We start from the raw sequence: 12,074 nt of genomic DNA, 5'->3' as shown, positions 1-12,074 counted from the left end.
TAAAGACTTATACAGGAAACTTAAATTTTCTCACTTTTTATATATTCATAGTATTTGTCTTCTGCTTTTTGACTTGAAAATGGTCTGGCTGGATATAAAATTCAAGCATTGCACACATTGTTCAAATCTCTTTTAGCTCTTCTGGGTGTTGAAACCTAAGACCAGCCTAGGTTTTTTGACTTGGCCTTACAATAAAAAATTTCAAAGAATTCCTTTGTATCTTTATAGTCCAAAAGCTTTTCTAGGTTGTGACTTGATGTTGATGATTTTGTGTTAATTTTTCCTACACTGAAGTAACCCCTTTCAATCTGAATAGTCCAGTCTTTTACATGTAGGAAGTGTTAACATTTTATATTAAAATATTATTACTGTTGCATTCTTTCAGTTTTCGTTTTCAGGAATCTCAAGCAAACCCCCCGCTGAGTGCAGAGACTGATGCGAGACTCGATCTCACCACCCATGAGATCATGACCTGAGCTGAAACCAAGAGTGAGACATTTTATTGACTGAGCCACCAACACCCCCTTTTCAGGTATATTTTATCTACCTTACATATAAGGAATATATACATATATACATGTATGTATATATATATAATTTTATATATATAAATATATATATTTATATATATAAATAGTAGTCCTTATTTCTCAGTCACCTTCTTTGCTAAGTTCTGCCGGTTCTTCTTTCACCTCCTCTTCCCTTGCTCAGTTTTTCCTGAACCATTGTATGTCTCAGCTCTTGTTTTGTTTGAGCTCCTGTTTTATAAAGGTGATTGCTTCAAGTTGTTTTTGTCTTTTTTAAAAACATGGCAGTATTTGGGGGTCCCAAATTTCACCTATTTTGTGATGATATTTTGCTAGTGAATCTTTTTAAACTCTTCTTGGTTTGTTTTTCTTGTTCCTTTTATCTTTTCTTATGTATGGGTTGTTTTCTGGTTCCTTTCTTGTTCTTCATCTTGAAGTGAGGCAAGGCTTTCTGAAGCAGCTGTTCACAAAGCATTTGTGTGAAGAGGTGGCCAGGGCTTATTCTGGGTTCGCAGCAATTCTCCCTAACCATTAGGCTGTGATGGTGAAAGACACCATCTAGTCGTCAACTTAGAATCTCTTCTCCTTATGGAACCATAAGTAAGGCTGCACACAAGGAAGTCACTCTCCTTCCAATACACTAAAGAATGAACTTTGTCACTGTTAGAGTATCTGAGTCATCAGATCGCTTTGTTTTCTGGAACTGTGATGATATAACACTTCCCCTTAGGATACTGATACTCCAAAATAAAGGACTACATTTGACCTGCGAATGCCATCATCATTACCGCTCTCATTGAATTCTCTAGCTCCAACCTCCTTTTTCAATCCAGTTTAAAGACTAGGACATGGAACATGTGAAAGGTGAAGAAATTTCCAGAACAGTATAACTTCCATGAAGGGCAGGGTCCTGACTGAATGGCCGTCACAGATACCTGAAGATGGAAATTTTCTATTTGAGATAAGAAGTTACTTATAGTCCTTTAGAAAAACCTCATCATATTTCAATTATATTGTCCAGGAAGCATGATCATCCTAGAAAGTAAAGTCACCAAATTCAGCTAAAGCTGAGGCTTTGGGGAATAAAAGCAGGGGTACAGGACAAATGGGGTTTCCAGTGCACTAGTTCAGTGAGACAGAAGGAATAAACCAAAAAATCATGATTGGGAGAACCCCTAAGCCTTATTAAGCTTTACTATATCTATGTACTGTATATTTAAGTATGTGTGATGTTATATATTTATTTTTAGAGATACATGTGTATTTCCTATTTGTTTCTATTAGACATATTTGTAGTTCAGTCCACCAAATGAAAAAGTCGTCGCCTGTTTTTTGAAAGATCAAAGAAGCACCGGAAAGACCATGGTCAGGGGGTGCCTGGTTGGCTCAGTTGATTAAGCATCTGCCTTCAGCTCAGGTCATGATCCTGGAGTCCCAGAATCGAACCCTGTATTGCATCAGGCTCCCTGCTCAGCTGGGAATCTGCTTCTCCCTCTGCCCCTCACCTCACTCATGCTCTCTTTCTCTCTCTCAAATAAATAAATAAAATCTAAATGAAAGAAAGAAAGATCGACCATGGGAATATACTAACTACTAATCTCTGAGCTCCTACAATGTGCTAATTATATTAGAGCTAATTTATTCCCTTATTTTAAATTTATATTTAATTTTTTAAATTATTTTACATTTTATTTACTTATTTACTTGTTTATTTGTGAATTTATTTGGGAGAGAGTCCACGAGAGCACAAGCAGGGGGAGGAGCAGGGGGAGAGGGACAAGCAGACTCCACAATGAGTGAGGAGCCTAATGTGGGGCTCAATCCTAGGACCTTGAGATCATGACCTGAGCTGAAATCATGAGTCAGACACTTAACTGACTGAGCCACCCAGGCCCTCCAATTTATATTTTATTTTTATCTGTGTAAATAATTTTTACTTTCTTTTTTTATTTTGTATACCACATGTGATTGGCAATTGCAGGTACTAACCATCAGAGAAATATAAGTGGAAACCACAGTGTGATATAACCTCACACCTGTCAGGATAGCTGTTTGGAAAAAAAAAAAAAAAAAAAGACAAGTATGGAAAAACTGGAAGCTTTGCACACTGTTGGTGGGAATGCAAACTGATCCGTCCACTACAGAAAACAGCATGGAAGCTCCTCAAAAAATTAAAAATAGAGCTACCATATGACCAGCAATCCTACTTCTGGGTATTTATCTAGAAGGATTGAAATCCAATCTCAAGTAGATATTTGCACTTCTAGTTGTAGGTCATGGCAGTGCTATTCCCAAGAGCCACAATACGGAGGTAACCTACATGTACATCAACAGGCGGATGGATAAAGAAAATGTGGTGTATACATACAGTGGAATACAATATGGCCTTTAAGAAAGAAAGAAATTCTGCAATGTATGCAGCATGGAGGGACCTTGAGGACATGATGCTAAGCGAAATAAGCTTGCATGATTCTTTTTTTTTTTTTTAAGATTTTTTTATTTATTTGTTTGACAGATAGAGATCACAGGTAGGCAGAGAGAGAGAGAGAGAGAGAGAGAGAGAGAGAGAGAGGAGGAAGCAGATTCCCTGCTGAGCAGAGAGCCCGATGTGGGGCTCGATCCCAGGACCCTGGGACCATGACCTGAGCCGAAGGCAGAGGCCTTAACCCACTGAGCCACCCAGGCACCCCAGCTTGCATGATTCTTCTCCTTCACACTTTATCATCACTCTGCACAGCATGTATGAATAGCCAATATTTTGCTGTTGTAGAACTCAAGGTTCACAATGGATAACATGTGCCAGAGCCATCCAACTAGTACAAACCAGAGCTGGGATTCAAATGCAGACCCCCAAAGCCCTTCTCCACTACCCTCCTGAAAGGTTCAGGTGCCCTGGGTGCTCTGGAGGGCAGGAGAGTGGACGGAGTCTAGGAAGTTGTGGGGAGCCAGGCCTGGGTCCAAGGGGGAGACTTGCGCAGGGAACACAGAGTGCTGGGATCTCTGTAGCTCCCTCCTCTAGCCCACAATTTTCCATCGCTACCAGACAGCTGTTTGAAATACTACAGCTCCAATCCCCATGACTCCCTTGGAATTCTTCCACTATCCCCATGGCCTCACAGTCCCAGTATGGGAAACTGTGTTTTAGAGGGATGTTATGAATATTAAGGAACAAGTGATTATAAATCTTTTGGCAAACAGACAGTCCTATAGAAATGTTAAATAACCGTATGTTCCCATTTAACTTCATTTATAGCATTTGGATGGAACTGAGACATTTTTCTTCTTGTTGAGGACTTACACTGTTCAGTATTTGTAAAGAAATCATTAGCCGCCTCTTACGTAGGCCTAAGGAAAGTTCTCTACATCTCCATGACATCTGCACCAGAGGGAGTATTTTTCTGTTTTTTGTTTTTGGTTTGGGTTATTTGATTTTGTTTTTGGGTCTGCTAGGAAGGCCCTGTCATTGGCTGGGTCTGTTACAATATCTTAATTGTGCGACTTACACCTGTCTAAAGAGTTCATCAATTCATTGTCTTTCCGAGGGCATTTATAGGTCATTAAAAATCTGAGTTCCATAGAATTAGGCTTCATCTTAGATGATAACATTTAGCATTTCTTTCTTTATGGTTCCATTGTGTTATGCAATAAGACCCGTCTTCCACTCCCAAATTAGAGTATGTATCTCCAAAATCCAATTACCCACATAAACTTGGGACCTGTTATCTGGATAAATGATATCCATAAGTGTTCCAAGAAACTTTAACCTTAATAACTTCATAATAATTAATAGTGCTAAATTAATATAGAGAGCCTTTCCGGAGAGTTGCCAAAAAGGAATACAATTTAACTGCTTTGAGAGCCTTTACTCTTTCTCATCCCACGCTTCCATGGAAAGTTCCAAAGAAACGCAGAGGAAAGGTAGAGATCAGAGAATGAAACAAAGTGAGGCTGGCTATTATAGGCTAGCCAAATCAACTCTACACTTCCTTGAGCTTGAGTTCTCCCCTCTATGCTCGTCCTACAACTAGAGATCCTTCTGCTTTTTCTCTCTTCAGTGGAGTGTCAATACTTCCTACTCTCCCAGAAGACCATTAACTTGCAATCCTCATCCTCTGGACATTTCTATGCAGGCTATCTGACCATTGTCTTGGTCTCCTCCTCATCTATATGATCTTCCAGGGCATTCTCCACTCAGAGCCCAAGGCCCACTCTCTTCTGGGTTATGTCCTCCAGGCTCCAAATAGAAAGTTTCTGGGGGGTCTGGAGTTCAGAAATGCCTCACCAGACTCTTCTGCATCTTTAGTAAACGAAGTTAGTACCAGGATGTCTTAAAGCAGTCAAGTCTTCATTTACACCCTTTAAATATTTGTAGACACTTATCATGGCCCTCAGTCCAGCAACACACTAACCTGCTTCTGCCCTCTCCCAGAAAATGCACAAGAACACTGTGTTGTTTTAGAAGACTTTTCATGGCACCAAACAGGTGCTGATTCCCTTGTTATGAGAAACAGAAAGTGAATTTGTCTCTACCCTGTACACAGAGAAGCTCTTTTTGGTAGGAGTTTGCAGTACAGCCTACAAGCAATGGGGAGTCATTGAATGGCAACCACAAAGCATGAATAGTAATTAATTTGAGCAGCGTTTTCTAGTGCTGGGATGTCATCTCTTCCTTTTGTCTGTGAACTATTTTTGTTTTGTTTTGTTGCCTCTATTTCTTTTTGGTCTTATCTTCTGGTAAAATGCATGAATCTATCCTTCATAGAAAACTCCACTACAGGAAACTTTGAATAGGGTCCACTGTAAATTCTTCAAGACAGTGACTTTACTAGTAATTCTTTTGTGTGTGTGTGTGTGTGTGTGTGCATGCATGAGATCTTCAGATAAGTGAGTGAAGGAATATATAAGTGAGTAAATGAATAGAAATTGCAAAAGGGAATCATCAGGAAACAGGAGACAGTATAATTTAAAAAGAAGGAAGAAAAGTTGGTCATTAATGTCCACATCCACTGTTGATCTTGTGTTATGATTGAAACAATCAATCCTAAAAAAGATGTGATGACATGTGGCAGGTTGCCAGCTTTGGAGACGAACAGTCTTAACCTTGAATCCTGGCCCCCATCATCTACTGGCCCCTAAACCTCTCTGAGCCTATTTTCCCTTCTGTAGGAGGTGGGACACACAGTATCATAGGCACCTTGCAGAATTTACAGTAGGAAAAGGTCGTAAGTGCTTGCCACCATGCCTGACAGATGGTGTGATTATGTCAGGATGGCATCCTAGTCAGTGTTGAAATGAAGAAATTTCTTATTTTGCTAAATGTATGGTATGCGTGCCACACATCTGTTCTCGTACCCCTTAAAATTGGCGTCTTCTATTTTTTTATCCTTAATGTTCATTTTACTGAAGTGATTTCAGTACTCATTTCAGAATTAGAATTTGGTGCTTCTCATTCCCCAAAGGTCAGGTTCAGGGATGCCTTTGTTGTGTCTTGACCAGCCTTTGGAAGGGTGGTATAGGAGCCCCACCCCCAGCTGTATTCTGAGTCCTCTTATATATATTTTTTAAGATTTTATTTATTTATTTGACAGACAGAGATCACAAGTAGGCACAGAGGCAGGCAGAGAGAGAGGAGGAAGCAGGCTCCCTGCTAAGCAGAGAGCCCGATGCGGGGCTCGATCCCAGGACCCTGAGATCATAACCTGAGCTGAAGGCCAAGGCTTAACCCACTGAGCCACCAAGGCGCCCTCTGTCAAATAAGTGAGTGAATGAATACATAAGTGAATTCTCTTATGTTAAGAGAATTTATATTATACACAAGTGAGTTATACATAATTATACATAAGTGAGTTATACATAATTGTACATATAAGATACATAAAATCTTACATTACCGCTCTTCCCTGTTTCTGATGCTAAAACTGTCCTAGATGCGTGGCATAAAAGAGAGTTTCCAACAATCCAAGAGTTGTCTCTCAACATAAGTAAGAAGTACAAAAATAATAGTAGGAGAAAGACAAGTAAGCATTTTTCAAATTCTAAAGGATATCATTTCAATAGTCTCTCTTCCAGAATTTCTTATTTGAAAAAAGATTCTTGGAAGATGCCAATAAAACTTGGAAGTTTTGCAACAACGCCAACAGGGCAAGCAACTTAGATGCGGAGCCGCCATGTTGCCTTTAGACACAGCCCAGCTCCCACCCTGTGTCCCGTGGAAGCAAATGCACACAACTAGGATCGCCTTGGACGTTACTGCAACTGGCAAGAGGGTCAAGAACAAAGAAGCCAAGAGTAAGTTTGCTTGTGGGAAAGCAGGAAATGTCAGGGCAATTTAGTTGAGAGATTTGGAGACTGAGGGCTTAATGTGATTAAAAACATAATGAATCCCCCAACTGACAGCTGTAGGCCAGGGAGACCTCACAAGAAAATACAGTTTTTATTTATGGTTCAATTGTCTTAGCGGGGATTGGAGATGTCTGTGCAAGACAGGCCACGTGGCATGGCTGGGAGCCCCGGAGTGGCTGCAAGCAGAGGGCACTGAGTCCAAGCATGGAGAAATCACCGTGCCAGGTCCTGTGGCCAGCTTTACAAGAACTGTCTCGTTTAAGTCTCATAAAGCCCCACAAGAAAAGTACTATGGCTATCGTCCCATTTTACAGAAGGGGAGACTGAATATTAAGTAATAACCAGACTCCCACGGGGTTAGGACTCAACGGGGCTAGGGCCATACTCCTAACCACTGGTCCGTCCTGCCCCCTGCAAGGGACCTTAGCAACAGGAAAAGAGGACACAGGGCTGTGTTCAAGGTAAGCTCAGGTAGTAAGTTACCTGTGCCTTGTCATAGGCCTGAGATACAGAGCTGTTAAATGCGCATTTCCCGCTCCAGCATGGTGGGTGAAGAGGTGGATATATAGTATGTTTGTGGGGAAGGAGAGAGAGACATGGGGAGGGGTGGAATGTGGACCAGAAGGGATGTGCATAGCACACAGATGTGTCCATACACACCCACTCAGCCGTTCATGAGAAGCCCGGGGCAAGTGGCAGGTGTGGTCCCGCCTCCCTTCACATACACCTTTTTCCTCTATGCCAATTTCACCCTGCCTGATTTCTTGGTTAACACGATCTTCCTCCCCCTTGCCATTCTCACCCGCCTTACCCCACAAAGTCCTGGCCACCCAGTTTGAGCATGTTCCTTCCTAGTATCTGTCTATCCAATTTTCCGCTTACTTACGATATGCTTATACTCAAAATGTTGGCTGAATTTGATGAGACTGAAATTAAAGCACAACAGAAAAAGAACCAAATGCTGAATAAAAGTAGTACCTTAAAAAAAAAAAAAAATCAGAGCTTCAAGTGTAATTCTGACTTCTGGAACCTTCTTCCCATGAAACTCATGTAGTTTCTGGGCTTAACACTTTGGTCATAATGATCACTCTACACTTTTACCTCTTCCAACTGGGTTTTTGCAACTCAGAGATCAAGTTTGTTGTGTAACAACATTAACAGCTAATAAATTAGGCTCCCCCCTGCCATTTTCTTGAGTGGGCCTGGCAGAGTCAAGGCCTCATGGAATTTGGGAGGAACTTACTCTGAGGTCGACCCTCCACTTGGGCTGTAAGGTCAGGATTCCATGGCAGAGCTGGGTCTCTTCTACTGACGGGGTGGGTCTGAGACTCACCAAGGTGTGTATCCATATGCTCTTCTCCAAAACTCTTTGAACCAATGTGATTCAGAATTTTTTCGGTTTCTGGGAAGAAATGTGCATATGCTGTATGTTATGTGACAACTCCCCTTGGAGCAGAACCCACCAATCAAACACGTTAATATTTCCATAGCTAAATATATATTCACATTAAGTGGGATAAATATAAAATATAGTCTGTCTAGTATAACAACATAAATAATATAATCATATAAATGTGAAAAATATAATAAATAGGAGATATATAAATATCAATACAATATAATAAATAATGTAAATATAAAACATAAATAACCAGTTCAGGTTAGTTTGAACTGTCAAAGAACTTTATTTTATTTTATTTTATTTTTTAGAGAGTGGGAGAGGAAGGGGGAGAGGGAGAAAGAGAATCCTAAATAGGCCCCCTGCCCTGTGTAGAGCACTACTTGATCTCATGACCCTAAGATCATGACCTGAGTCAAAATCAGGAGTCCAATGCTTCACCGACTGAGCCACTCCGGCACCCCTGGACTGTCAAATAACTCAAGATGACATTCTGGTTGCCACATGAGTTATTGAAACCCCTCTGGTTTTCAGATTTTTGGATTTGGGTTTTTTTTTTTTTAAAGACTGTATTTATTTATTTATTTGACACAGAGAGAGATCACAAGTAGGCAGAGAAGTAGGCAAAGAGAGAGGGAGAAGCAGGCTCCCCGCTGAGCAAAGACCCGGATGTAGGGCTCGATCCCAGACCCTGAGATCATGACCGGAGCTGAAGGCAGAGGCTTAACTCACTGAGCCACCCAGGCGTCCCTGGATTTGGGGTTTTATGGAGAAGAGGTCGCGGACCTGCTATGGCCGATGGCTGCCATTTATGGAGCCTTCCTGTGCTCTCCTGCCATCCCGCTGAGAACCTGCACGGGAGGGAAGTGTTCATAGATGAGGATACTTGCAAGTGGACAGTCTAGGAACATGGCCCGAGGTCTCAGGACTAGGGATAGAACTCAAACCTGGCTTCTCTACACCCACGCAAGACCTATCCTCTTGCTACTATAATGTCCTCTCCCCAGGAAAATGACAGGCTTGCCAGATTTTTCCTTAAGATGACAGCTTCCTTTATCTCACCTGCCTGACAGGAGGCCCTGGCTCCTTGGCTCTCTCCGCTGTCCTCACATAGCATTATTAGCTCTTAGGGCTGTCAGGTTCATGCGGATCCCCTGCTCTTTCTGCAGGGCCCCTTTAGTTTTCCTACTAAAAATATTTTTAAATAGTTGAGTGCCCCAGACATTCTTGAAGCAGTCATTTCCTTCCCTTCTCCTTTATTAATGGGCTAATTTCCTTCGACTCCCCAGTGTTGCTCTGAGGCACTTTGTGGAAGGCCTGTTTATTGCCTTTGGCTGACATTACCTTTCTCCTTCTCCACCCCCAACTTTATCTTCTCCCTGCCAGCAGGACTAACCTTTGTTCCTTTCCTCCTTTGGGCTTCCCTCTCCTGCTCTGCATTTTCCTGGGGGGGACTCTCCCCCCAGGGGGTTTCTGAGCACTGGCTCCCCAGGGGGTTAAATAGTGAGTAGTCCTGGCCTCCTCATTCTTCAAGGTTTTGGGCCACGGCTGTAGGGAAGTCACTCTGAGTTGAAAGTGTTCAAGCTCTGTATGAAAAAGCCCATCGTCTTAAATATATATATTTTTTGCATCTCCCATTTTTGCGGGGCACACACTGGGATGCACACCCTGAAACAGGGGTTCTTCTTCTTTGAGACCAAGGGCAGGATCTTCCCATGGGGCAGCCCCTCATGGCTCTGTGAGGACCTGAGTGTGGTCAGTCAATGCCTGACCCGGGAATACGCAGCAGATTTGGCTTCTGAGATTTCTTCCAGTCCTCTCTGATGGAGCCCTGGGGGGGGGGGGGGTTGTCAGGAAAGACAGGCCAAGGGTGGGACAGCTATGGTCTATCAGATCACTGCTCTGATTGAGAGATTCCCCCTCCCAATCGAGCTTTACTTTTTCCTTCATATTCTCACAAAAGATGGGAGTCATGAGAATACCACTCTAATTCTGACACCAATTCCAGTGTGTGTGTTTCTTTTTTCACACCACTAAGCAATTCTCCAACATCAGCTGGGTGTCCTACTCCTCAACTCAGTTCTGACACTATGTACCTGGAGGTGGTGTCAGGTCCCTCAGGTTAAGGGTTCAGCCCACAAGACTGCCTCGTGCCAACCCCCCTCCACTTCAGATGCCAGTTACAAGTCCAAGTTGTCACCTGTGCTTCCGACCCTGGCAGGTTAGGGATTGGAGGTTCCCGGCTCCTTGGATTCAATTAACTTGCAAGAGCCACCCACAGAACTTGGAGAAGCATTACTTATGTTCACCAGTTGATTATAAAAGGATACAAATAAGGACTAGCCACATGAAAAGGGTGCATAGGGCAACGAATAGAGAAAGCTTTTGCTTTCACGCTCTCTGAGGGCTCCACTTGCTCACCCATCTGGAAGCTCTCCCAATCCTGTCCTTTTCTGGGTTTTTCTGGAGGCTTCATTACCTAGGCATGATTAGCTAAGTCACTGGCCATTGGTGATCGAACTCACTCTCTAATCTTCTCCCCTTCTCAGAAATCACAGGGTGGAACCAAACGTTCCAGTCTCTAATTACATGGTTGGTTCCTCTGGTGATCAGTCCCCATCCTTAGTCACCTAGGGGCTTTCCAAAAGTCTCCTCATTAACATAACAGAAGACTTTCCCACTCCTTTCATTTAGGAGATCCTAACTAAGGGTTTTAGGAACTCTGTGCCAGGAATGTGGACAAAGACCAAATATATATATTTCTTATTATGATCACAATATCACAAATACCAAACCCATTGAGTTGTCATGAGAGGTGAGTTAATTAAATGAGTGAATGTGTGTGGAGGCTTCTGCACTCTTGTCAGGTCTCTGGACACAGAGCCGCCCCGCCCCCATTCTTTTGTGCTCCAATGTGAAGTCCTAATACCACCAAGGTGGACAAATCCTTGTCATCTCCCAAAGGAAAGAGGATTCCATATTGCCACCAAGGGTGGGACTAACCTACAGGTTGGGCTAGGGCTAGAACCCAAGGTAAGGATTCTCAGGGCTCTGTGCTGGGGTGACCTACTGTACTGGTTTGCTAGGTACTTTTCAGTATTAGCACCAAAAGTTCTGCTTCTCAGAAAAACACTTCAGCCCAGTTGGTCACCCTAAACCTCTGGTCTTCATGAACCTTTGTTGCTTTATTGATCAAAACAGTATGTTTGGGGCGCCTGGGTGACTTGGTGGTGACCAACTCTTGATTTCGCTCAGGTCATGATCTCAGATCCTGGGATCAAGCCCCAAGTCAGGCTCTGAGTTCAGTGGGGAGTCTGCTTGTCCCTCTCCATTTTTCCCTCCCCCTACTTACTTGCTCTCTCTCTCTCTCTCTCTCAAATGAATAAAACCTTTTAAAAAATAGTATGGGGGGCACCTGGGTGGCTCAGTTGGTTAAGCATCTGCCTTTGGCTCAGGTCATGATCCCAGGGTCCTGAGATAGAGCCTCCTGTCCAGCTCCCTGCTCAGCCAGGAGTCTGCTTCTCCCTCTCCTTTTTCCACTCCTCTTGCTGTGCTCTCTTGCTCTCACTCTCTCTCTCTCTTAAATAAATGAAATCTCTAAAACACACACACACACACACACACACACACACACACACACACCCTGGTATGTTTGCTGTCTCCACAGCTTTTTACAGTGGAAAAAAACCTTCAGATGCCAATCTTTATGTAGAAGCAATATTTTAAGTCACTGAAATCCAGGATTTCATAAAATAAACATTTTTCAGTTAACCATATTGCTTTTTTTGTCCTTAACTTCTGTGTCC

Source organism: Mustela nigripes, chromosome 8 (genome assembly GCF_022355385.1).
Source record: "Mustela nigripes isolate SB6536 chromosome 8, MUSNIG.SB6536, whole genome shotgun sequence".
NCBI lineage: Eukaryota > Metazoa > Chordata > Mammalia > Carnivora > Mustelidae > Mustela > Mustela nigripes.
This window is presented reverse-complemented; position numbering follows the sequence as displayed.